At 43.1% G+C, this 26,477-nt stretch overlaps 1 protein-coding gene across 2 annotated transcripts in view; it reads left to right on the top strand.

The window, feature by feature from the left end:
- NKAIN2 (sodium/potassium transporting ATPase interacting 2) overlaps positions 1-26,477 on the top strand; it is a 1,260,259-nt gene that overhangs the window by 1,186,024 nt on the left and 47,758 nt on the right. The gene's annotated exons all lie outside the window — the stretch shown is intronic.

Raw genomic sequence — 26,477 nt, 5'->3', positions numbered from 1 at the left:
TGTGTGCAAAGCACTGTGATAAGGGCTTTGGAGAAGCAGTGTTGCCTTGTGGTTAGAGCATGAACCTGGGAGTCAAAAGGACTCTTGTCTGCTGTGTGACCTTGGACAAGACACTTCACATCTCTGTGACTCAGTTACATCATCTGTAAAATAGGGATTAAGACTGTAAATCCCCTGTGGGACAAGGACTGTGTTCAACCTGATTACCTTTCCTAGTGCTTAGAAAACTGCCTGGCACATACTTGGCACATTAAAAATACCATAAAAAAAAACTGCTTGGGAGAGCAAAATGCAACCGAATTGGTAGATACATTTCCTGCCCACATGATGCTTACAATCTAGAAGAGAAGCTTACCATTTAGAGGAAATGTGGTGTTGGAGAAGGCTTTTGCAAATACCACGGACTGCCCAAAAGACAAACAAATGTATCTTAGAGCAAATTACCCAAAGTGGTCTTTGAAAGGCCAAATGACTCGATTTAGATTAGCATATCAGGTCGTGGGGGTTCTAATCCTGGCTCCTCCACTTGTCAGCTGTGTGACCTTGGGCAAGTCACTTAACTTCTCTGGGCCTCAGTTCCCTCATCTGTAAAATGGGGATGAAGACTGTGAGCCCCACGTGGGATAACCTGATTACCTTGTATCTACCCCAGCGTTTAGAACAGTGCTTGACACGTAGTAAGCGCTGAACAAATAACATTATTATTAGTTGGAGAAATAGATGTTAAAATAGGTAACAGATAAAAGGGAAGCAGCAGAGTATAAGGCTATGTATAGGTTCCATGGAAGATTAGCATTATTCTGGACTATGACCTGTTTATTATTACTATTAATCACATTTATCGAGTGCTTACTGTGTGTAAAGCACTGTACTAAGCGTTGATGAAGTCCTCCAAGATGAATGGGTAAACTGGCGCCATATTTCACCACCTCATCCATTGTCTAAGTGGTTAAAATAACATTAGTTTCTGGCCTAGCAACAAAAGGGCAGAGCCAGGGAAGAGGGAGTGGGACAGTCTAGTGAGTCCTGCTTATACACTCCCGCAGTGCCTTCTCTGTCCCCCTCCATCAACACCACCCCTCCTGGAATTCCTCTCCATTTCCTCTCTATCTCCCAGTGGGGCAGCAACCATGGGAACCAGGGGTTACAGAGGGGAATGGCCCAGATGGGCATAACCTCCTTGAGGATCCATAGTAGAGCATCCTCGGTGTTTCCTCCTTCTTCTCTCCCTCCACCGAGGGGACGGGACACAGCATTTTGAGGCTGACAAGAAATGAATGTGGTGGAACAGCAGGGACTGAGAAGGATCCTGATTTTGATATTTCAGAAGCACTCTCTCTCTCCCTCAGTCTCTGGACTCCACTATGAGTCCACTGCATCAGAAAATTGGCAGATCCTCCAATCAATCAGATCCTGTATCCAGGAACCAATCAGAGGATGTGGCTCATGAGAGGGTCATAAATCAGCCCCATCACCTGGGTGGAGGATGATCAGATATAGGCACTTAGGGACAGATGTAATCCAATCAAATGTATCTTAAGGAATTTGTATAATAATAATGATGATGGTATTTATTAAGCGCTTACTATGTGCTGGAGTAGATACAAGGTAATCAGGTTGTCCCACATAACAATAATAATAATAAATAATAATAATAATGGCATTTATTAAGCACTTACTATGTGCAAAGCACTGTTCTAAGCACTGGGGAGCTTACAAGGTGATCAGGTTATCCCACAGGGGTCTCACAGCATTAATTCCCATTTTACAGTTGAGGTAACTGGGGCACAGAGAAGTTAAGTGACTTGTCCAACGTCACATAGGGGACAATTGGCAGACCCTGGATTTGAACCCATAACCTCTGACTCCAAAGCCCGGGCTCTTTCCACTGAGCCATGCTGCTTCACATGGGGCTCATAGTCTTAATCCCCATTTTACAGATGAGGTAACTGAGGCCCAGAGAAGTGAGGTGACTTGCCCAAGATCACACAGCAGACATGTGGCAGAGCTGGGCTTAGAACCCATGACCTTCTGATTCCCAGGCCTGTACTCTATACACTATGCCATGCTGCTTGTTAAGCACTTACTATAAGTCAGCCACTGTACTAAGCACTGGGGTGGATACAGCAAATCGAGTTGGACACAGTCCCTGTCCCATGTGGGTCTCACAGTCTCAATCCCCGTTTTACTGAGGCACAGAGAAGTTAGTGACTTGCCCAGGCTCACATAGCAGACAAGTGGAAGAGCCGGAATTAGAACCTATGACCTTCTGATTCCCAGGCCTGTGCTCTATCCACTTAGCCACACTGCTTCATCATATGCCCTCTGTACATAAGTGCTGTGGGACTGGGGGTGGGGTGAGGTCAAAGTGTTGAAGGGTACAGATCCAAGTGCATTGGCAATGCAGAAATCAGAATTCTGAGGTTAATTCCATGGTTCTTTTTCAAAAGACTAGCTTAAGTCCACCTATGAATATTACATTGGGGTCATCATAAAGCTGATTATAGCTTGTCAGTACTCCTCTAAACCAATCATTAAGCACCAGAATCTGGTCAGAGACCAGTGACAACTATCTGCCTCTCTCTACTAATTCCTGTCTTAATTTTCTCCTGTAACGGTTTTACCTACTTGTTCTGATGCCTGTCTCCCTCCTTCTAGACTGTGAGCCCATTGTGGGCAGGGATTGTCTCTATTTGTTGCTGAATTGTACTTTCCAAGTGCTTAGTACAGGGCTCTGCATGCAGTAAGCACTCAATAAATACGAGTGAATGGATGAATGAATGAATGAATGTAGCAGTCAAGGGGCAGAACCGGGAACTAGAACTCAGGTGCTCTAACTCCCAAGCTCATGTTCTTTCCACTGGGCTCAGTTGCTTCTCCCATACATATTTTACATACTCTATTACTTCCTCCTATTTGTAATTCACTTTTGGGTTTGTCTTCCCAAGAGATTGAGGGCAGAGATCATGTTTACTAATTCTATTATACTTTCCCAGATGATCAGCTCAGCTAATAAAAGAATATTCTGCTTCTAAGCGGGACTTAAATGTCTCTCCAGGGGCTTCAGCTCAATTCATTCCAAAAAAGCCTCTCCCCTCAGGACATTTTGACTGACAGAATGTCTCCTCACTCACTGAAACTCTTTTCTTGTCTTCACGGGAATAGGCAAAGTTACAATACCTTTAATCTGGTATCAAAACATCCTGGGTGGCCATCAAACAATAATAATTAAAGAACGCCTACTGTCAATCAATCAATCAATCCAAAGTAATTATTGAACACTAACACCTGCAAGACAGCGTACTAAAAAGATTGGGAGCATATAGTAAAATTAGTAGTCATGACCCCTGCTCCCAGCACTTAGTACAGTGCCCGGCACATAGTAAGCACTTAATAAATGCCATAAAAAACAAAAATGAAAAGAGCTTGCAGGCTAGCAGGGGAGACAGACAGTAAAATAAATTTACAGGTAAGAGGCAATTAAAGAGCATATAAAAAGGTATGTAGATAAGTGCTGCAGGTGGCTGAGGATACTTAAGTGCATATGTGATGCTGCGGTGCTGAAATAGCTGTTGGAAGATATTAGGTGAAGAGAAGAGAAATCAAAAGAATTCCAAGAGGAGATGAGATTTCAGAAAGGCTTTTAAGATGGAGAAAGCTGAGGCCTGTTGGATATGAACAGAGAGGGAGTTCCAAGCAAGAGGCAGGTTGGGAGCCAGAAGTCAGTGGAGGTAGAGAAGAAAAACAAATACAGCGAGTAGGTTAGGTTGACAGGACCGAAGATCGTGAGCTCTGGTGTAATAGGAGAGGATAATGGGTAAGTAGAAGGAAGAGAACTGATTGAGTGCCTTAAAGTCGACAGTCAGGAATTGGTACTTGTTGTAGAGATGATTAGTCAACCACCGGAGGCTTTTGAGGAGGAGGAAGACGTAGGAAGAATGATGTTTTAGAAAAACAATCCAGACAGCATACTGAAGTATGGACTGGAGATGGGAGAGACAAGAAAGTCAACTAGGAAGCTGAAGCAGCAGTAGTGAAGCCTGGATTTGACAGCTGTGTACAGAGCACTGAGCTGTTCACTTGGGAAAATATAATAGAGTTAGCAAACATAACCCCTGCCCTTAATCTCATGGGGAAGATTGACCTAAAAGTGAATTACAAATTGCAGGAAGTAATAGAGTGTATAAAATATGTGGCCTAGTGGAAAGCACATAAGTCTGGGAGTCAGAGCACCTGAGTTCTAATCCAGCTTTACCATTTGTGGGCCGTGTGACCTTGGTCAAATCACTTAACTTCTCTGTTTCTCAGCTCCCTCATCTGTAAAATGGGGATTCATTCCCTGTTCTCCCTCCTAGTTAGACCTTAAGCCTCATGTGGGATCTGATTATCTTGAATCAACCCCAGTTCTTAGTTCAATGCTTGACACATAGTACTTAAATATTATTATTGTTATTATTATCATTATTGTTATATTATGCACATAAGTGCTCCTAGAGGTTGTGGGTACTTAAATGTTTGGTGGGACAAAAGAGCTGACTTGAGAGTTTGGGTGGAGTAAAATAGGGATCTTGGAGTTTAACCAGGGAAGGCCCTGAGGAGGGGATGGAATATGGTTACAGTCTGATAAACATCTTAAAATCTTACTGCTTATAGGGAGTATCCTCCTAAAGAGAGTTCTTAGGGTATCTTGGCTTGTTTTTCATTTCTTCATCTGTCGCACTCTACCCCTCCCTTCCTTTGATTCAGTAAATGTCAACCCCAGGTCATGTTCCTGGATATGCTTACTTTGTCCTTCTAGAGGCTTTTTTGGAATCACATTGATGAGCCAGCCTTGGAGGGCAAAGAGCCAGGGTCTGTTTTTTAAGCAAAAGGATAAGGGAATGGATTACTACGTAGTTGTTCTTATCCAGCTTCCTCTGCTAGTGAGGGACAGCTCAGCTTCCCAAGTGTCTGTCAGGCTTCTACAGGGAAAAAGCCTTAGTTGTGAGGGATAAATCAATCAATCAATCAATCGTATTTATTGAGCGCTTACTGTGTGCAGAGCACTGTACTAAGCACGTGGGAAGTACAAGTCGGCAACACATAGAGACAGTCCCTACCCAACAGCGGGCTCACAGTCTAGAATAATCATCAACCAAGTATTTATTCAGTACTTTGTGCTCTACTGTACTAAGTACTTGGGAATGTATAACACAACAGAGTCAGTAGTTGGAGAAGCAGCATGGCCTAGTGGATAGAGCATGGGCTTGGAAGTTAGACGGACCTGGGTTCTAATCCTGACTCTGCCACTTGTCTGCTGTGTGACCCTGGGCAAGTCACTTCACTTCTCTGTGCCCCGGTCACCTCATCTGTAAAATGGGGATTAAGACTGTGATACCCTTGTGGAACAGGGAATTATGTCCCACCTGATTACCCTGTTACCCCAGTGCTTAGAATAGTGTCTGGCATATGGTAAGTGTTTAACAAATACCTTTAAAAAAAGTCAGTAGACATGTTCCCTGCCCACAAGGAGCATATGCAGAACAAAACTTGAGGGAAACGATAGAACCCAAAAAAACAAGATTGTCTTTCATCACCTGGGGCTCAGAGAGAGCCTACAGAAAAGCAGTTTGGGATTCTTGAGATTTGTCTTGAAGATTAGGCTTAAATATAATGAAACATGGCCTAGTGGACAAAGGCCTTGACTCAGAAGGTCTGGACTGTAGTCCCAGCTCAGCCACTGGTCTTCTGTGTGACCCACGACCCTCGATTCTTCATTTGGTACTTCAATCTGTTCCCTCTGATCATCTGATATTCATTCCATCCTCAGCCACACAGCACTTCTGTAGATATCTGCTGTTCATTTTAATTTCTATTTCCCCCTTTAGACTGTGAATTCTTGTGGGCAGGAAATGCGTCTATCAACTCTGTTGTATTGTACTCTCCCAAGTGCTTAATACAGTCCTCTGCATACAGTAAGCACTCAATAAATACCATTGATTGATTGATTGAAAATAGGAGTGATATCTACTCTCCTTGGTAGGTTTCCAAAGATAAGCAAGTGAAGGTTAGTTTGTGTGTGTATACACACACACACGCACATATATGTCCACCTATACATGCATTCATACACGCACACACCTATATCCACATATCCACAGAGGTGACTATATATAGCCACTTCTGGATTACAGGGAAAGCAGAGATGTACAAAGATGTACACAGCCTTTCCACCATGTCTTTCCTTTTAGGAAACTTTCTGCAGGTTAAACGATCTTAATAATAATAATAATAACAATAATGACGATGGCGTTTGTTAAGTGCTTACTATGTGCCAAGCACTGTTCTAAGAGCTGGGGAGGATATAAGGTGATCGGGTTGTCCCACGTGGGGTTCACAGTCTTAATCACCATTTTACAGATGAGGAAAATGAGACAAAGAGAAGTTGAGTGACTTGCCCTAAGTTGGAAATCATCTTTGAAGCATCGATCATGTAGTGATCATGTAGTTCAGGTTAAAGGCAGTTTCCATTATACATTTATCCTCTTAAAATTGGCCCACAGAATCTTCTCAATGCCACCTCTGACAACGACCTTTGAGCATCTTGTCTTCTATTGCAGACAATCCAAGCCTAGGGTTTTAGTTCCAGGGCTGGGGAAGATTGGTTGGGGAAAGATTGTCCTTTAAGCACAGTATAATTTTGGTTCACTGGTCTTCGAAAGTTGAAGAAGACTAATTTGAGGTGAGCTCATCCATTTTGTATGAGAAAACGGATGAAATTCAGCTATTCACTATCTCTTTTCCTCAGGCTTCATGCTATACCCCACCAACCGAAATAAACCAAAAAGCTTTCAAATGACCTTGAGGACTAATAAGATTTCAACAATTTGCGTAATCATTCCTGGTAGTGTGAGCTTGGATAAATTGTCATCAACTCTCTCTTTTCTAGTGGATGAACTGCAGATAAGTTAGACTACTTCCAGAGGATATGGAGGTTGTCAGCAGTTCTATCTATGGAGAGCTCTTCGTTAGGATCATTTGAGTGATTAATTTTAAAAGGCCTGAAATTCTGCTCCACCTTAGTACATTCTTATATCTGTAAATTCTTCTCCAAGAACGAAGTTGAAAATCAGTCTAAACATTAATAATTTGGTTTTCCTCAAGTGATGAAATGTTTCAATATTGTTTAAGATTGAGCAGGGCAAATTTATCTATAGGGCAGAAAGTCCAAGATTTAGCCTACAGAAGGGAATCAGAAGGACCTGAATTCTAATCCTGCCTCTGTCACTTGTCTGCTGTATGAGCAAGTCACTTCACTTTTTAATGACAGTAATGAGGGTATTTGTTAAGTGCTGACTATGTTTCAAGCACTGTTCTAAGCACTGGAGTAAATACAAGCTAGTCAAGTGGCTAGTCAAGCTAGCCACATGGGGCTCACAGTCTTAATCCCCATTTTACAGATGGGGTAACTGAGGCACAGAGAAGTGAAATGACTTGCCCAAGGTCACACAGCTGACAAGTGGCAGAACCGGCATTAGAACTCAGATCCTTCTGACTCCCAGGACCAAGCTCTATCCACTAGGCCATGCTAATTCTCTGTACCTCAGTTACCTCATCTGTAAAGTGGGGATTAAAACTGTGAGCCTCATCCGGGACTGGGACTGTGTCCAACATGTTATGCTTGTAATAATAATAATAATGATATTTGGTAAACACTTACTATGGGCCAGGCACTGGACTAAGCACTAGGGTTGGATAGAAGCAAATTAGGATGGACACAGTCCTTGTCCCACATGAGGCTCACAGCCTTAATGTATGGATCCCAGTGTTTAGTACAGTGTCTGGCACCTAGTAAGCACTTAACAAATACCACCATTATTAGTATGTAAACTACATTTCCTAGGAGATCTTGCCAAATTTCCACTTTCCCCAACTTTCCTTACCATTCCTCTCCCTGCCTCCACCACTCCCTCCTTCTCTGGAAATTACTGAGAAGCAGCGTGGCTCAGTGGAAAGAGCCCAGTCATGGGTTCAAATCCCGGCTTCGCCACTTGTCAGCTGTGTGACTGTGGGAAAGTCACTTAACTTCTCTGGGCCTCAGTTACTTCATCTGTAAAATGGGGATTAAGACTGTGAGCCCCCCCCCCCCCCATGGGACAACGTGATCACCTTGTAGCTTCCCCAGCACTTAGAACAGTGCTTCGCACATAGTAAGTGCTTAATAAATGCCATCATTAGTATTATTATTACTGGGCTACGATTACAAGATGGGGCCCAGGTGGGACCCTTCGACCCTTTCAGGAATGGAAGATTTGAAGTCCCTACAATCAGTTAATCAATCAAGCTCTTGGGAAAGTACAATGGATCCATCAATCAATCATCAATCATATTTATTGAGTGCCTACTGTCTGAAGAACACTGTACTACTACTACTAATAATAATAATGATGGTATTTGTTAAGCACTTACTCTGTGCAAAGCACTGTTCTAAGTGCTGGGGTAGATACAAGGCAATCAGATTGTCCTACGTAGGGCTCACAGTCTTAATCCCAATGTTACAAATGAGGTAACTGAGGCATTCTTCTTCTCCCCATTTTTCTTCTTTTCTTTATCTCTTTCTTCTGGTTAAACCCAATTTTCACTATTTTCAGGGCTGCGTGCCCAAAGTCACGCAGACAAGTGGCAGAGCCGGGATCAGAACCCATGACCTCTGACTCCTAAACACATGCTCTTTCCACTAAGTCACGCTGCTTCCTTTATAGCAGAGTTGGTAGATATATTCCCTGCCCAAAAGGAACATGCAGTGTAGAGAGGGAAGCAGACATTACTACAAGTAAAAAAAATTATGGGTATGTACATAAGTGATGAGGGCTGATAGTGGGGTGATAAAGTGTGCAAATCCAAGTGTAATGGTGACTCGGAAGGGAGTGGGAGAAGAGGAATGAGGGCTTAAAGAAGACCTCTTGGAGAAGATGTGATTTTAATAAGGCTTTGAAGATAGGGAAAGTGATCATCTGTTGGAGATGAAGGTGGAGGGCATTCCAGGCCAGAGGCAGAATGTGAGCTAGGGGTCAGCAGGGAGATTGATAAGAACAAGGTTCAGTGAGTGGGTTGGCATTAGAGTGAACTGTGTGCTCTGAGCTGAAGTAGAAAATCAGAGAGATAAGGTAGGAGGGGTCAAAGTGACTAAGTGCTTTAAGGCCAATGTGGTGGTTGGGCAACCACTGGAGATTTTTTAGGAGTGGAGAAATATGGACCGAAGTGTTGTGTAGAAAAATGATCCAGGGAGCAGAATGAAGTATGGCCTGAAGTGGGGAGAGACCGGAAGCAGCGAGGTCAGCAAGGAGGCTGATGCAGTTAGTAATCAATGTGGGAGAGGATAAATACTTGGATTAATATAATAGCAGTTTGGATTGAGAAGAAAAGGCAGATTTGAGTAATGTTGTGACGGTTGAACTGACAGGATTCGGTGACAGTGAATTGAATGAGAGAGATAAATCTAGAATAACACCAAGGTTACAGGGTTGTGAGACAGGGAGGATGGCGGTGCTATCTACAGTGACAGGAAAGTCAGAAGGAGAAGAAGCTTTGGGTGGAGTTCTGTCTTGAGCATGTTAAATTTGAGGGGCTAGCTGGGAATCCAATTTAAGATGTCCTGAAGGCAGGAGGAGACACAAGACTAAAGAGAAGGGGAAAAATCAGGGGTAGTAGACATAATCCCTGCCCTTCAGATTGATGTACCCTGGAAAAGAGGTCCCCTTCTTCTCCCCAAGGTCTTTTTTCCCAATATTGAACCCTTCCTTTAGACTTTTCTATGAGCTATGACAACACTGCAAATTGGAGCATATAGTTCATGGAGAAACTACAGAGGATTACAGATCTCTATCTTTAAAGCCCCCTTAAAATCCCACCTCCTCCAAAAAACTTTCTTCAATCAATTCCCCACACCTCAAGTCTTCTCAACTCACCACCACTCTTAGTAATTAAGGCATTAATGTCCTTCCTCAGCAGTGTGCAAAATGTAGCTGCAATCATACATTCAATTACTTTTTAAACTATTTCTTCGTAACATACTCTTGCTGCTACTTAGGTAATTTCCTCCTTCTTCCTCCTGCTCCTAGTATTTGTAAATAATTCATAACTGCCCATACCCATTATTGTATTGTGGGACTATGTCTTTTGTTAGGAGTAAACTCTCACAAACACTTAGTAGAGTGCTCAATAATCCCACCAATTGATTGACTAATTGATTATTTCCTTAGGCCACTGACTTTCCATTAGATAGAAGACATTTTAATACACTAGAATCTACAGAAAACCTAGATAAAGATTTATGGCTCTCCCTTCATTCTTCTTCTCCCCATTTTTCTTCTTTTCTTTATCTCTTTCTTCTGGTTAAACTCTATTTTCACTATTTTCAGGGCTGGGTCAGAGGAGTGAAGTATAGTGAGTTGGGCACCAGGTGATAGTTAAACTTGGACCTTCTTCTGTCCCAATTCAGTTAGGGTGCCCTCCTTTACCTTTTGTATGGTACTTAAGTGCTTACTTTGTGTCAAGCACTATACTAAGTGCTGCAGTAGATAAAAGATAATTAGATGGAACACAGCCCCTGTCCCACATGGGGCTAACAATTCATTAGGGTGGAGTAGGATTTAATCCCCATTTTTACAGCTGAGGAAACAGGAGGTGCCAGAAAGTTAAGTAAGTTACCCAAGGTCACTCAGCAGACTTGTGGAGGGGTTGGGTTTAGAACCCAGGTCCTCAGACTCCAAGGATAGTGCTCTTTCCACGAAGCCAAGCTGCTTCCCATTATTGTGCTGTGGGACTGTGTCTTTGATTAGGAGTAAACTTTCTCAAGCGCTTAGTAGAGTGCTCAATAATCCCACTAATTTGACTAATTAATTGTATTGTGGGACTGTGTCTTTCATTAGGAGTAAACTCTCTCAAGCGCACAATAATAATAATAATAATAATAATAATAATAATAATAATAATAATAATAAAGCACTTACTATGTGCAAAGCACTGTTCTAAGTGCTGGGGAGGTTACAAGGTGATCAGATTGTCCCACAGGGGACTCACAGTCTTCATCCCCATTTTACAGATGAGATAACTGAGGCAAAGAGAAGTCAAGTGACTTCCCCAAAGTCACACAGCTGACAATTGGCGGAGCCGGGATTTGAACCCATGACCTCTGACTCCACAGCCCGTGCTCTTTCCACTGAGCCATGTAGTGGAGTGCTCAATAATCCCACTGATTGACTAATTGATCATTTCCATATGCCACTGACTTTCCATTAGATAGAAGACATTTTAATGCACTGGAATCTACAGAAAACCTAGATAAAGATTTATGGCTCTCTTCATTCTTCCTCTCCCCATTTTGCTTCTTTTCTTTATCTCTTTCTTCTGGTTAAACTCTATTTTCAGGGCTGGGTCAGAGGAGTGAAGTATAGTGATTTGGTAGGCAGAGAAGAAGGAATAATGACATAGGTAGCAAAAAGTGAAAAAGAAGAATTGAAAGATCAGAGGTATAATGAAGGGAAGAGGAGGATAAATTGATGTTGGTAAAGGAAATGATAAATATAATGCCTTAGATTTATTACCCCTTTTTCTAAAAATTTTAAGGGCTTTCACCCTTATAATGAAACCACTCCATTCATTGATATGTACATTTTCCCCAAAAAGAGATGAAAAATGTTCTATCTATGGACTTGATAATTAGAAGGTCACCAGTGACCTCCTGCTTGCCAAGTCCAACGGCTCATACTCTATCCTAATCCTCCTCGACCTCTCAGCTGTCTTCGACACTGTGGACCACCCCCTTTTCCTCAACACACTATCCAACCTTGGCTTCACAGACTCGATCCTCTCCTGGTTCTCCTCTTATCTCTCCGGCCGTTCATTCTCAGTCTCTTTTGTGGGCTCCTCCTCCACCTCCCATCCCCTTACTGTAGGAGTTCCTCAAGGGTCAGTTCTTGGTCCCCTTCTGTTCTCTATCTACACTCACTCCCTTGGTGAACTCAATCGCTCCCACAGTTTCAACTATCATCTCTACGCTGATGACACCCAAATCTACATCTCTGTCCCTGCTCTCTCCCCCTCCTTCCAGGCTCACATCTCCTCCTGCCTTCAGGACATCTCCATCTGGATGTCTGCCCGCCATGTAAAACTCAACATGTCCAAGACTGAACTCCTTATCTTCCCTCCCAAACCCTGCCCTCTCCCTGACTTTCCCATCATTGTTGACAGCACTACCAATCTTCCCGTCTCACAAGCCTGCAACCTTGGTGTCATCCTCGACCCCGCTCTCTCGTTCACCCCTCACATCCAATCCATCACCAAAACCTGACGGTCTCACCTCCACAACATTGCCAAGATCCGCCCTTTCCTCTCCATCCAAACCTCTACCCTGCTCGTTCAATCTCTTATCCTATCCCGACTGGATTACTGCATCAGCCTCCCCTCCGATCTCCCATCCTCCTGTCTCTCCCCACTTCAATCCATACTTCACACCGCTGCCCAGATCATCTCTGTGCAGAAACGCTCTGTGCATGTTACTCCCCTCCTCAAAAATCTCCAGTGGCTTCCAATCAACCTATGCATAGGCAAAAACTCCTCACTCTCAGCTTCAAGGGTGTCCATCACCTCACCCCCTCCTACCTCACCTCCCTTCTCTCCTTCTACAGCCCAGCCTCTGCTCCCTCTGCTCCTCTACCACTAATCTCCTCACTGTGCCTCGTTTTCACCTGTCCCACCATCAACCCCCAGCCCACGTCCTCCCCCTGGCCTGGAATGACCTCCCTCCGCACATCCGCCGCGCTAGCTCTCTTCCTCCCTTCAAGGCCCTACTGAGAGCTCACCTCGTCAAGGAGGCCTTCCCAGACTGAGTCCCTTCCTTCCTCTCCCCCTCCGCCCCCTCTCCATCCCCCCCGCCTTACCTCTTTCCCCTCCCCACAGCACCTGTATATACGTATATATGTTTGTACATATTGTTTACTCTATTTACTTATTTATTTTATTTGTACATATTTATTCTATTTATTTTATTTTGTTAATATGCTTTGTTTTATTGCCTGTCTCCTCCTTCTAGACTGTGACCCGCTGTTGGGTAGGGACCGTCTCTATATGTTGCCAACTTGTACTTCCCAAGCGCTTAGTACAGTGCTCTGCACACAGTAAGTGCTCAATAAATATGATTGAATGAATGAATGAAGAAATTACCTACTTGGTTTTTCCATAAGTAGTAGTGATAATATTTATTAAGTGCTTACTGTGCACAGAACTTACTTAGTGCTTACTAAATGCATCGCAACTCTATGGTTGTCGTACTTTCTCAAGCATTTAGTAAAGCACAATAAGCACCTGATAAATGTCATTGATTGATGGATTGAATTAGACATAGTCTCTGTCCCTTGGAGGGCTCACAATTAAAGTTTCAATTCATTCACTGATTTCACTGACAACCTAGCATTAGATATTAATAATCTCACTATTTTAGCTGTTTGGGGAAAAAAAACCTGCCTATCTCTCATCTTATCGATTTTTGGCTTGCCACAAGAACTGGCATTTTCCATGTTCTTTTCATCATACTAGATGAGGGATATTTCTACCTTGTCATTTTAGGCCCTACCAGCTTGGTTTTCTGCATAGAAAACTGACATTCATCCTTGTTGGCACTAATAATAACAATAATAATAGTACTTAGTACTTGTTAGGCACTTACTATGCACCAAGTACTGTTCTAAACACTGGAGTAGATACAAGTTCATCAGGTTGGACACAGTCCCTGTTCCACATGGGGCTCACACTCTTAATCCCTGTTTTACAGATGAGGTAACTGAGGCCCAGAGAAGTTCATTCATTTATTCATTCAATCGTGTTTATTGAGTGCTTATTGTGTGTCGAGCACTGAACTAAGCACTTGGAAAGTACAATTCAGCAACAGAGACAATCCCTACCCAACAACGGGCTCACAGTCTAGAAGAGGGGAGACAGACAACAAAACAAAACAAAATAAGTAAACAAGCATCTATAGCATCAATAGAAATAAATAGAATTATAGATATATACATATCATTAATAAAATAAATAAAATAATAAATATCTACATATATAAACAAGTGCTGAGGGGCGGGGAAGGGAGTTGGGGTGATGTTTACAGAGCAATCGTATGGGAACCCAGGTCCTTCTAACTCCCAGGCCTGTGCTCTATCCACTGTCATACTGCTGAACTTTCTTCAAAATTCCTCTTGGCCTCCTGTTGCATTTCATTGTCAGAAGTGTCTTCTGGCTGTTTAAGTGGGCAAGAACATCCAATTCTTTTGTAATACGAAACATGAGCCCCTTAAGGGACAAGGTCCATGTCTAATTCCCGGCTGCATACTCTTTCCAGGGCTTAGAACAGTGCCCTGCACACAGTAAGCATTTAACAAATACTATCACTACTAGTATTAGTAATACCACTTCCACATGTCATTTCTTCTCACACTGCGGCATGCTGTGTCCAAACAGGCTCAGTTGTCCGTCGAACGCTGCCTATATCCCTAGCAATGATGTAACCAAAATTCCTAAGGAAACCTCGGGTTGTGGCAGATCCCAGCGCAAATGCAACCTAATTTTCCATGAGGTGATAAGGTGCCACCTTCAGTGAGCAGAGCCCCATCACTTCATGGCTGAATTTTTAGCCCAAATGAAGAGGAAGCTGCAGGAGAGATTTACCCCCAAATCTGCCCAGCCGTTGTTTCCAGAATCCACACTTGCCCCAACTGTGTCCTTCACATGGTAGTTGTCAGTAGCCAGGTACCATTCATTCATTCATTCATTCATTCATTCATTCATTCAATCGTATTTATTGAGCACTTACTGTGTGCAGAGCACTGTATTAAGCGTTTGGGAAGTACAAGTTGGCAACATATAGAGATGGTCCCTACCCAACAACGGGCTCACAGTCTAGAAGGGGGAGACAGACAACAAAACAAAACATGTGGACAGGTGTCAAAGTCATCAGAACAGATAGAATTAAAGATATATGCACATCATTAACAAAATAATACCAGCCTTTGGCCCACACCCAGACCCAGTGGAGAAACAAGGGTACCTCTAGGGTGAGATGACCCCTCATGGACCACCAGAAACCTCAGCATTTACCCACTGCCAAGACACCGTGAGTCCCTCAGTTATCTTCGCGAATGCCATTAGCTAAATTCCCACCAAACCCAAGTGAATTCCTGTGGAGACCATTCTGAGAAGTCTGTCTGTTTGGAAGAAGTGGGCAGAAGGCTGAACAAACACGAGTTGAGTAAAGGGAACACTGGTAAGAATATTCCTAACCAGAGAGCTCAAGGCTGGTGGAGAGCCAAGGACTAACGTGTCAAAGATGATAGACCGAAGCCACTCAAAGACCCCCAAGGTATTTTTTTTAAGAGACTCATCCTCCTCTTTTGCTCAAGAAGTTATTTGGAAGCTCATCTTGCAACAACAACAACAATAGAGGAGCAGCATGGCTCAGTGGAAAGAGCATGGGCTTGGGAGTCAGAGGTCATGGGTTCTAATCCCAGCTCCACCACTTGTCAGCTGTGTGGCTTTGGGCAAGTCACTTAACTTCTCTGTGTCTCAGTTCCCTCATCTGTAAAATGGGTATTAAGACTGTGAGCCCCATGTGGGACAACCTGATCACCTTGTATCCTCCCCAGCGCTTAGAACAGTGCTTTGCATGTAGTAAGCACTTAACAAATGCCATAAAAAAAAACAAACCTGCAGGCTGAAGGCTAGATGTTCCCCTACCCAAGTCCCAGGTGATAATCTTCATCTTTCTGGCTCCGGATCTACCTCTTGTCCTGATCACAGAGAATACACTCCCTGTGCTTCAAGGCATTGGCCATTGGAGAGGCTTTAGAGGACAGATTTTGAGCCTTCCCTAAGGATTTCTTTAGGCCAGTCAGTCTTCAAAATTCCTCATGGCTTCCTGTTGCATTTCACTGCCGTGAGTATCTTTGGTTGTTTTAATAGTCAAGAATATCCAGTTCTTCTATAACGCAAAATATACACTCCTCAGTCAGTCCGTCAATCAGTCAATTGTATTTATTGAGCACTCACCGTGTGCAGAGCACTGTCCTAAGCATTTAGGAGAGTACAGTGTAACAACATAACCGACACAGTCCCTGCCCACAACAGGCTTACAGTCCAGAGGGGGACTTGTCCCTCAAGGGACAAAATCCGTGGCTAATTCTTACCTGAGGATTTCTTTAAGTCAGTCTGCCCATGTGTTTCATTCCGGGCAACCTGCCAGCACAATTAGCTTTGCTGAGGTGTTGGGCTAACTTTGAGCATTTACTCCCTATGAACCTTGCACCAATTTTATTCTGAAATTCCCCAGGGGTCTGCCCAGGCTGCTGCTCCACTGGCTTTTGGACAATGCTCCTTGGAACTCTGCATAATTTACTATGGATGTGGTTTCCTCAGGGTCACCTTCTGGGTTTTGTTTCGTTTTGTTTTACCCATGCCTCCTATCTTCTTGGTTAACTTTGCAACACTGTATCTAGCCCAACAGGGTTACTCTGCAGGGTTATTCTGGAGTTTCTCCCTGGCTTTCACAGCTGATTTTTGTTCCCATCGAGGACTCCACCCAAATGTTTTCCCCCAGACTGCAAAATGAAAGGTGACTGCTGCCTTTGGAGTGGGAAGCTCATCATCTTGAGATGGCACCTCTTTCTCGTCTTCTCCCCACATGCCAAGCCTCTTGAAATCACAATTCCTACAACAGATCTTCCCTAACTAAAGTCCTCAGTTCCTCTTCTCCCACTCCCTTCTGCGTCACCCTTGCACTTGGATTTACTCTCTTCATTCACCCCTCCCTCAACCCCACAGTACTTATGTGCAGATCTGCAATTTATTTATTTCTATTAATGTCTGTCAAGCCTACCACTCTGTTATATTGTACTCTCCCAAGTGCTTGGTGCAGTGTTCTGCACACAAAAAGCTCTCAATAAATATGATTTATTGATGGATTAATTAGGCCATAAATGGTGAGATTGTGCTTTGGTGTTAACTATGTGCCTCAGTTACCTCATCTGGAAAATGGGGATTAAGACTGTGAGCCTCACTTGGAACAACTTGATTACCTTTTATCCACCCCAGTGCTTAGAACAGTGCTTGGCACATAGTAAGCGCTTAACAAATACCAATATTATTATTATTATTATTATTAGTTAAACTGGAACCATCTTCTGTCTCAGTTCAGTTAAGGTGCCCTCCTTTTTCTTTTTTTTGGTATTTAGGAAGTGCTTACTTTGTGGCAAACACTGCTGCTGTAGTTAAAAGATATTTAGATTGGACACTGTCTCTGTCCCACGTGCAGCCAGCAATCCAGTAGGTTGGAGTAGGATTTAATACCCATTTCACAGCTGAGGAAACTGAGACACGAAGTTAAGTGACTTGCCCTAGGTCACATAGCAGACAAATGGTGGAGTTGGGATTAGAGCCTAGGTTCTCCAACTTCCAAGTCTGTGCTTTTTCCACAAAGCCATGCTGCTCCCCTTCCTCTGTTTATCTCTCCCTTAGCAGACACATCAGCATCTGGAATACTATGTGTGGATAAAACATCTTAGAAAGGACACAAGAAGACTGAGGAAGGCACAAAAAGGGTAATCAAGGTATTTAGGGGGCTGCAGGAGCTTCTGGATGAGGTTAAACTGAAATGGGTAGGACTCTTCCATCTGAAAAGGCAGCAGCTGAGAGGGAACATGACTGAGATTTACATAACTGTGAAAGGTATGGACCAAGAATTGTTTTTCCACAAATTCCCCAGTGCCCACAGGACTATGGAGTAGTTAGGAGGGAAACAGCAGGACACACGTGGAATGTGTGATCCCAAGAAGTTGAACAGGCTGAAAGATAACAGTAGATTCAAAAGAGATTTGTATAAATTCATATAGAAATTCATTGGTGCATTTTGGAATATTGGAGTGAAAATTAGAGACGGTGAAGGAATGATTAGAAGGAGCTGATGTCTTAAGGAGGGCTAAAGTGATATAAGGGTGATGGATCCATGATGAAGCAGCATGGCTCAGTGGAAAGAGCATGGGCTTTGGAGTCAGAGGTCATGGGTTCAAATCCCGGCTCCACCAATTGTCAGCTGTGTGACTTTGGGAAAGTCAGTTAACTTCTCTGGGCCTCAGTTACCTCATCTGTAAAATGGGGATTAATACTGTGAGCTCCCCGTGGGACAACCTGATCACCTTATAACCTCCCTAGTGCTTAGAACAGTGATTTGCACATAGTAGGCACTTAATAAATGCCATCATTATTATTATCATGGGATATTAAAGGATAAAACTATAATTGTTGGGTGACTCTTCCCTGACCATGAGGATGGATTTCCTGGTGAGGAAGTGATCACCTCATTTCTTTCAACGATTTTAACGTCTGTCTTCCCAATTGATTCATTCATTTCTATTTCTTGAACTTTACTGCATGCAAAGCACTGTAATAAGCGCTTGGGAGAGTACAATATAACAATAAACAGACACATTCCCTGCACACAGCGAGCTTACAGTCTAGAAGGGGAGAGACATTGAGTAGAAATAAATACATTACAGATATGTAAAGATAGGTACCAACTAGACGGTAAGGTTCTTGAGGGTGGGGATGGTGTTTATCAATGCTATTGTGCTTTCCCAAGTGCTTATTACAGTGCTCTGTGCACAATTGGTTGAAGTAACTCAATTAAAAAAAAAATGATTGCTAGATTGATTCCTAGGAGCATGTGTGCGGCTGAAAGGGCCAATGCAAAACCCATGGCCCTGGCCACATAGGACCCTATCCTAAGCCTGTTCCCAGGCTAACCGTTTTTCCTTTCTCTCAACCTGACTTCTCTCGCTCTCCCCGTACCCAGATCAAAGATGCTGTTTTCCCTGAATCTCACAGTAGGCACTTTCTGGCCTGACTTTCTCTTTCTGCTCTGTTTCTGGTGAAACCGAAACTGGTTTCTGCTGTGACCAGATATTGGATGATTATGAGTGGGGGGTTGTGGGAGCATTTTGGGGAGTTAGGGATCGGACAGTGTTTGGAACCACCAGTCTAGTCCTTCTAGACTGTGAGCCCGTTGTTGGGTAGGGACCGCCTCTATATGTTGCCAAATTGTACTTCCCAAGGGCTTAGTACAGTGCTCTGCACACAGTAAGCGCTCAATAAATACGATTGATTGAATGATTGATTGATTTCAAGCCATCACCTCATGTCCATATTGAAGATAGATGGCCCAAGGAGCTGACCAGATAGTGAACTTGCTTAATAATAACTATGATATTTAAGTGTTTACTATGTGCCACGCACTGTACTGAACACTGGGGTAGATACTAGATAATTGGTATAATTGAGAAGCAGCATGGCTTTGTGGATAGAGCAAGGCCCTGGGAGTTAGGAGGTCATGAGATCTAATCCTGTTTCTGCCTCCCACTTGTCTGTTGTGTGACCTTGGGCAAGTCACTTCACTTCTCTGGGCCTCAGTTCCCTCATCTGTAAAATGGGGATTGAGACTGTGAGCTCCTGTGGGACGGGGACTGTGTCCAACCCTATTTGCTTGTATTCACCCCAGCGCTTAGTACAGTGCCTGGAACATAGTAAGTGCTTAACAAATGCCATAAGAAAATTGGGTTGAATACAGTACCTATCTCCCATGGGGCTCAGAGTCTTAATTCCCACATTTTAGGTGAGGAAACTGAGGTGCAGAGAACATAAGTGATTATCCAACATCACACAGCTGTTGTATGGTGGGGTCAGGATTAGGACACAGATCCTCTGACTCCCACTCCCATGCTCTTTTCACTAGGCCACACTTACATCTTAAGACCTTGAAGAAAAACAGGTAGACTGTGGAACCCCGTATGAATCCACTTGGATGACATGAGCTCTAACAACTTTGTTAGAAATTTCACCCTCAGGCTTCAGAATGGGATTTTAGACAGACCAGGTCTGGTCTTTTTTCTTTTTCCCTACTCATTCCCCCTCCTTCCCTAAGTGAAGCAGGGGGCTCTACGTGGATCCAATTTGATTCAGTATTCCTACCCAGCCAGGCTTGACGCTACAGAGGGAGCCTGGAGGCTGATTAAGATGTGTTTCATCCACTGAGAAGCTTTTCTGCCTCAGTAGGGCGTGAACGTTCACAATAATCCTTGAGGATTCCTTTGGGAATGGCACAGCGAAGTTGAGTGGCACCTTAGAGCCTAGTATTTCTCTGGCAGCAGATGATATTAGGGTGAAGGCAACTGGGGTGATTTCTGGGCAGGCTATTTCTTAGCCACAGAAGACCTTCATTGAGATGGTTGAGAATAATCGGTAACCAAATTCTATTTCTGAATTCTAATTCAGAATGAATTAGTTTGGTGTGTAGTTTCCCTGTGTACAGTGAAATTTGCAAAGGATTGTGTGTGCCTGATGAAAGTGTGGATTTCCCCGTTTTGCACTATCATGACGTTGCCCATGGTGTCTGGTCCTGTTTTGGCTTTTTTCGCTGGCTGTAACGCTCATTCTGTAGCTTCTGCTCCATGAGAGAGGCTCTTTCTGATTGCCCATGTCATGTCAAATCTGTAATTTGTTTATTTCTGTTAATCTCTGTCTCCCCCTCTAGACTGTAAGCTCGTTGTGGGCAGGGAATGTGTCTGTTTATTGTTGTATTGTACTCTCCCAAGTGCTTAGAACCGTGCTCTGCACCCAGTAAACACTCAGAAATTACAATTGACTGACTAGCTCACTGATCTGTCTTCTGCTGCTCTCTCCCACTGTTCCCCGCTCATGCTATGTTTCAGTTTACCGTAGGGCAGCCATTGTATATTCTGATATCCATTCTCCTCATATGGCCCACCCAGGGGAAGTGTGAGGTGATCCTTTTTCGCTAGGGTCAGGAGGATCTGCAAGGTGTTGTGGATGTATCATTTTTGAGAGCCTATCATATTGCTTAAAGTGATTTCTACAGCCCATCGAGTCCTCCACCTAGGTGACCTCCTATCCAGGCCATGTTCCAGGTCCATCCAAGGTCACCATCTAATCGGAAGTGACTAGGCTCCTTCGATCGGGAGAACATAAGCCGTATAAGAGAATAATGACAACTAGTCAACTGCACTGTGTGTCTATAGCAGACACGTGCATGAGTCAATATACTTTACAGAGGAATAACATGACCTTGAAGAAGGAGAAGCGGTGTGGCCTAGTGGAAAGAGGGCCTGGGTTCTAATCCCAGCTCAGCCAGTTGCTTGTTGTATGACCTCAGACAAGTCACTTAACTTCTCTGTGCCTCAGTTTCCTTACCCATAAAATGGAGATTAAATCCCTGTTCTCCCTCTTAGACTGAGCCCCATGCGGGACAAGGACTCTGTCTAATCTAACTTGTACTTTCCCCAATGTTTAGAATAGTGTTAGACACATATAAAGTGCTTCACAAATACCATAAAAAAAGAAAACAAATGTTTTAAACCCAAAAGAAAAAGGATGGAACATTCTTAAGGGAGGAAGAAGGCAGTGGACAATGGTTCATAATGTAACAAGGAATAATGACCAATAATGTCCTCTCATTAGGAAATGGGGTAAAGATACGAATCTAGATGTATGTTTATATAATGAATATGATGAACGTATATAGAATTGTGAGCTTTCAAGTTGGTCAGAGTTGCTGTGATCAGTGGGTGAAAGCATTATTATTCTGTATTAAGCTGTTCCTTTGAACTTAAGTAAAAAATATATTCACTGTTTAAAAGCATTTAACAATGTGAGCATCACAGTAAAATCCAATTTCCTCCATAAATAGATAGCGCAACAAAAGTACTAGGATTTAAGTACTATGAACTTCACTCCTGGTAGTTTTCCTGTACATATACTTTTATTGTAATCCAATCTTTAAAGAAAAAAAACCACCCAAAGCAATCTGATCCTTTTTTATCTACACCTGCTAGCTGAATTCCTATATGCTCTGAGATATACATTTATAATTTGATCTGGGCTTCAGATAAAATTTCCATCTGACTTAGCTACAGAGAAAGAGAGATGGTTGTTTTCTTCCCCTTGGTAATGGAGAATAAGATGAGCTGGGATTCTATATGGCCAAGCAGAGAGAGAACAAACCATATTTAAGGTGGAGATTTTCCAGAACGATTTAATCGAGAAGAGATGGATTTTTCTTAGCTCTGAACTCCAGAGACATATATGACAAATCCAAGTTTACCTTCTGCCCATAATAATGAAAGGCTACTTGGAACCATCAGGTGATATTTGTTTTTTCTGAAGAAAGGCATCTTGGACATTTCTTTTTGTTTTAATGGAATTTGTGAAGTACTTACTATGCATGAGGCACTGTACTAAGTGCTAGGGTAAATACAAGGTTATCAGCTTGGACACAGTCCATGGCCCACATGGGGCTCACAGTCATTTCCCATTTTACAGATGAGAGAACTGGGGCACAGAGAAGTGAAACGACTTGCCCAAGCTCACACAACAGAAAGGTTGCGAAGCTGGGATTAGAACCCAGGTCCTTTTGACTTTCAGGTCTGTGCTTTATGCACTCGGCCATGCTGTTTCTCAGTTTCAGATTTCAAAGTTTTGTCTAACTACCACTGGGGATCTATTTTCTCCTTGTTTTCCCAAATAATAATAATAATAAAAATAATAATAATAATAATAATAATAATAACAATAGTATTTTTGAAGTACTTACTATGTGCAAAGCACTGTTCTAAGCACTGGGGAGGTTACAAGGTGATCAGGTTGTCCCACAGGGGGCTCACGGTTTTAATCTCCAATTTACAGATGAGGTAACTGAGGCACGGAGAAGTTGTGACTTGCCCACAGCTGACAATTGGCGGAGTAGGGATTTGAACCCATGACCTCTGACTCCAAAGCCTGTGCTCTTTACACTGAGCCACGCTGCTGGGAGACCCCAGTACATTGACTTGTAAGCTTGACATGAGCAGGGAACACGTCTGCTAATTCTTCCGTAATCTCCCAAGCGCTTAGTACAGTGCTCTGCACATAATAAGTGCTCAATAAATACCACTGATTGATTGATTAATTTCCAGGCATATACTTTATCTTCATTAGAGGGTTACCATGGAAGACCCCTAGTTACTTCATCACATCCTTTGAAAATGGACACTCATTTTGAAAGCAAAGAAAGGAAAAGTAAAATCTAGTTATGTTCAAGGAGCAGCATGGCCTCGTGCAAAGAGCACAGGAAAGGGATTCAGAGGACTTGGGTTCTAATTCCAGGTCCATCCCTTGCCTGCTGTGTGAGAAGTAGCATGGCTCAGTGGAAAGAACACGGGCTTTGGAGACAGAGGTCATGAGTTCAAATTCCGGCTCCGCCAATTGTCAGCTGTGTGACTTTGGGCAAGTCACTTCACTTCTCTGTGCCTCAGTTCATTCATTCATTCAATCGTATTTATTGAGTGCTTACTGTGTGCAGAGCACTGTACTAAGCGCTTGGGAAGTACGAGTTGACAACATATAGAGACGGTCCCTACCCAACAATGGGCTCACAGTCTAGAAGGGGGAGACAGACCACAAAACAAAACAAAACAAAACATGTGGTCAGGCTCAGGTACCTCATCTGTAAAATGGGGATGAAGACTGTGAGCCCAACGTGGGACAACCTGATCACTTTGTAACCTCCCCAGCTCTTAGAACAGTGCTCTGCACATAGTAAGCACTTACTATATGCCATCATCATTAAGTCGCTTGACTTCTCAGTGTCTCAGTCTCTTCACCTGTGAAATGAGGCTGGACTAACTGTTCCCTCACCCCAAGAACTCTGCCTGATGTGTTTGCAATGTATCTACCCCAGGGCTTAGCACAGTGCTTTGCACATTATAAATGCTAACAAATACCACAACAATGATCATTATTTTTATTCATCATGATGAGCACAGGCAGAAAATGCAGCTGGAGATTGGAAAATACAGCCAAAAGTGATACCAGGAAGCACAGGGATAAACTGAAAAAGCTGTGGGGCATTTTGGGGTGCCCAATCATTTTGGTGGGAAACCAATTTCCATTTGTTTTGAGAGCAAGACCGCTTCCTTAACACAGAGGTCTCATTTAATCAGCACACTGACTAAATGCTATAGGATTGACTTTTATATCAAAGATGTTCCCCTGATATTTAGGCAAAGCATTGGAATACCATTAAAAGATCAGCGCGACACACGATCTGATAGACGGTGTTTTTGCTGCACATTGTGAGGGAAGTTTAGTTAATAACCTAAAAACCAGTGCCGTTTTAATGAGAAGTGAAATGCTAAACCATGGCCATTGAGTCTCACTCTTTCTAAATGGGATTGTCCAGGCTTTGAATATAATGAACCAGTTAGTGAGAACAGAGGATAAATACTGAGGGAAACCTGTGTAGGCAGGGTTTATATGGGAGAATAATTGCTTTGTGACTAAAATCTCTAACTAGATGCCAGAAATCAAAGGAAAAGATCCATAACAAAATAGAAACTGCATATTAACATTTACTGGGAGAGCTTTAATGTACAGAACGAAACGGAATCTTTGCATACAGTGATGCATTTCTATATTTGGGATAGGGTGATCCCTCCTGCAGAGTGAGCCCTAATTAAACAATAATTGCAAACAGAAATCTGGAAATGGTTTCTCCTGATGTTTTCAGCTCCAATAGGGAGAGGGAAAAGCAGCAGAGTGAATTCCTCTCTCTCCCACCTCCACTTCTTTGCATTGTCCTGCCTGGTTATCTGCTCTGCAGGGGACTTCCTGGCTCAGATGATTCCTTCCAAATCTCTTTGTTTATTTCCTAGCAGCATAGAAAAGGCTCGGGTTGGATTCTCACCTCTTCTTGCTTCTCTGGGGCAGAGGGAAAGGAAAGGATCAAGACTCCTCTTCCAAAAACCCTATCTCCTTCCAAGTGGCCAGTTGGAATAATAATAATAATAGCAATAATAATTGTGTTTGTTTAACTCTAAATGTATCAAGCACTGCGCTAAACACTAGGGTAGAAACAATGCAATCAGTTTAGGCACAGTCCTTGTAGCATATGGGGCTCACAGGTTAGAAGGAGGAAAAAGAGAACAACAATTTCCTTCCCATTTTACAGATGAGGAAAGTGAGAAACAGAGAACTAACGTGACTTGCATGAAGTCAAGCATCAGACATGTGGTGGAGCCAGGCTTGGATTCCAGGTCTTCCAACTCCCAGGCCTGTACTGGTTCCAAAGGGAAAGCAAATGTCCATTAATTCCATCCAGCACTCATCAACAACTACCAATAAATCAATCAATCTGTAAAAGCGTCCCCCCACCCTTTCTCTGGGGGAATCTGTATGCAATCATGAGACCCGATAATCAATCAATCGTATTTATTGAGTGCTTACTATGTGCAGAGCACTGTACTAAGCGCTTGGGAAGTACAAATTGGCATCACATAGAGACAGTCCCTACCCAACAGTGGGCTCACAGTCTGAATTGACTCATCTTCCAACCAAAATGACAAAGCTCAAGAACACTTGTTTGAAGGGAGAGATATAATCAAATAATTCACCCTAATCCTCTCCAAGGGCAAAATTCAGAGAAGAATAGAAATCCACAGAAGAGTGTGGCTCAGTGGAAAGAGCACGGGCTTTGGAGTCAGAAGTCATGGGTTCAAATCCCGGCTCCACCTTTTGTCAGCTATGTGACTTTGGGCAAGTCACTTCACTTCCCTGTGCCTCAGTTACCTCATCTGTAAAATGAGGATGAAGACTGTGAGCCCTCCGTGGGACAATCTGATCATCTTGTAACCTCCCCAGTGCTTAGAACAGTGCTTTGCACATAGATAAGTGCTTAATAAATGCCATCATCATCATTATTATTATCTGGGCTCTGCTACTGGGTTCCAAATGGAGGGAAATCAAAGGTTACATTCCATGACCATGACCATGACATCTAAGATGGGACAGGTTATATCACTGAAGAGGATTTGATGACAATGTTCCCTCCGTCCAGGCAAATTATCAAGGGCCCAGCCCATTAGGTGAAGCTTACAGGGAGGAGACTTCTTAGAGAGTTGGGGTGCCAGCAGGAGACAGAGGTGGCTCTTGGTAACCTCGAGAAGCATCATGGCCTCTCAGTAAACCCTCAGTAAATACAACTGACTGACTAATGGAAAAAGCCCAGGCTTGGAGTCAGAGGACTTGGGTTCAAGTCCCAGCTCTGCCCCCCGTTGACTGTGTGACCTTGGGCAAGTCACTTCTCCATGCCTCAGTTCCCTCATCTGCAAAATGGGGATTCGACCCCTGTTCTCTTTCCCTCCTTAGACTGTGAGCTCCATGTGGGACCTGATTATCTTGTATCTACCCCAGGACTTAATACAGAACTTGGTACATAGTGAGTGCTTAATAAATACCACCGTTAATAATTATTGCTAACAAGATACTGCTGCTCTGATGCTCTCCCTTGAATAAGCAGGCCCTAGTGCCCTCTGAGTTCATTTTACTGTGATGATGATGATGATAATGAT

The sequence above is a fragment of the Tachyglossus aculeatus genome, chromosome 2 (assembly GCF_015852505.1).
Source record: "Tachyglossus aculeatus isolate mTacAcu1 chromosome 2, mTacAcu1.pri, whole genome shotgun sequence".
NCBI lineage: Eukaryota > Metazoa > Chordata > Mammalia > Monotremata > Tachyglossidae > Tachyglossus > Tachyglossus aculeatus.
The sequence above is the reverse complement of the archived record's forward strand: the minus strand, read 5'-3'. Positions and strand labels throughout refer to the sequence as shown.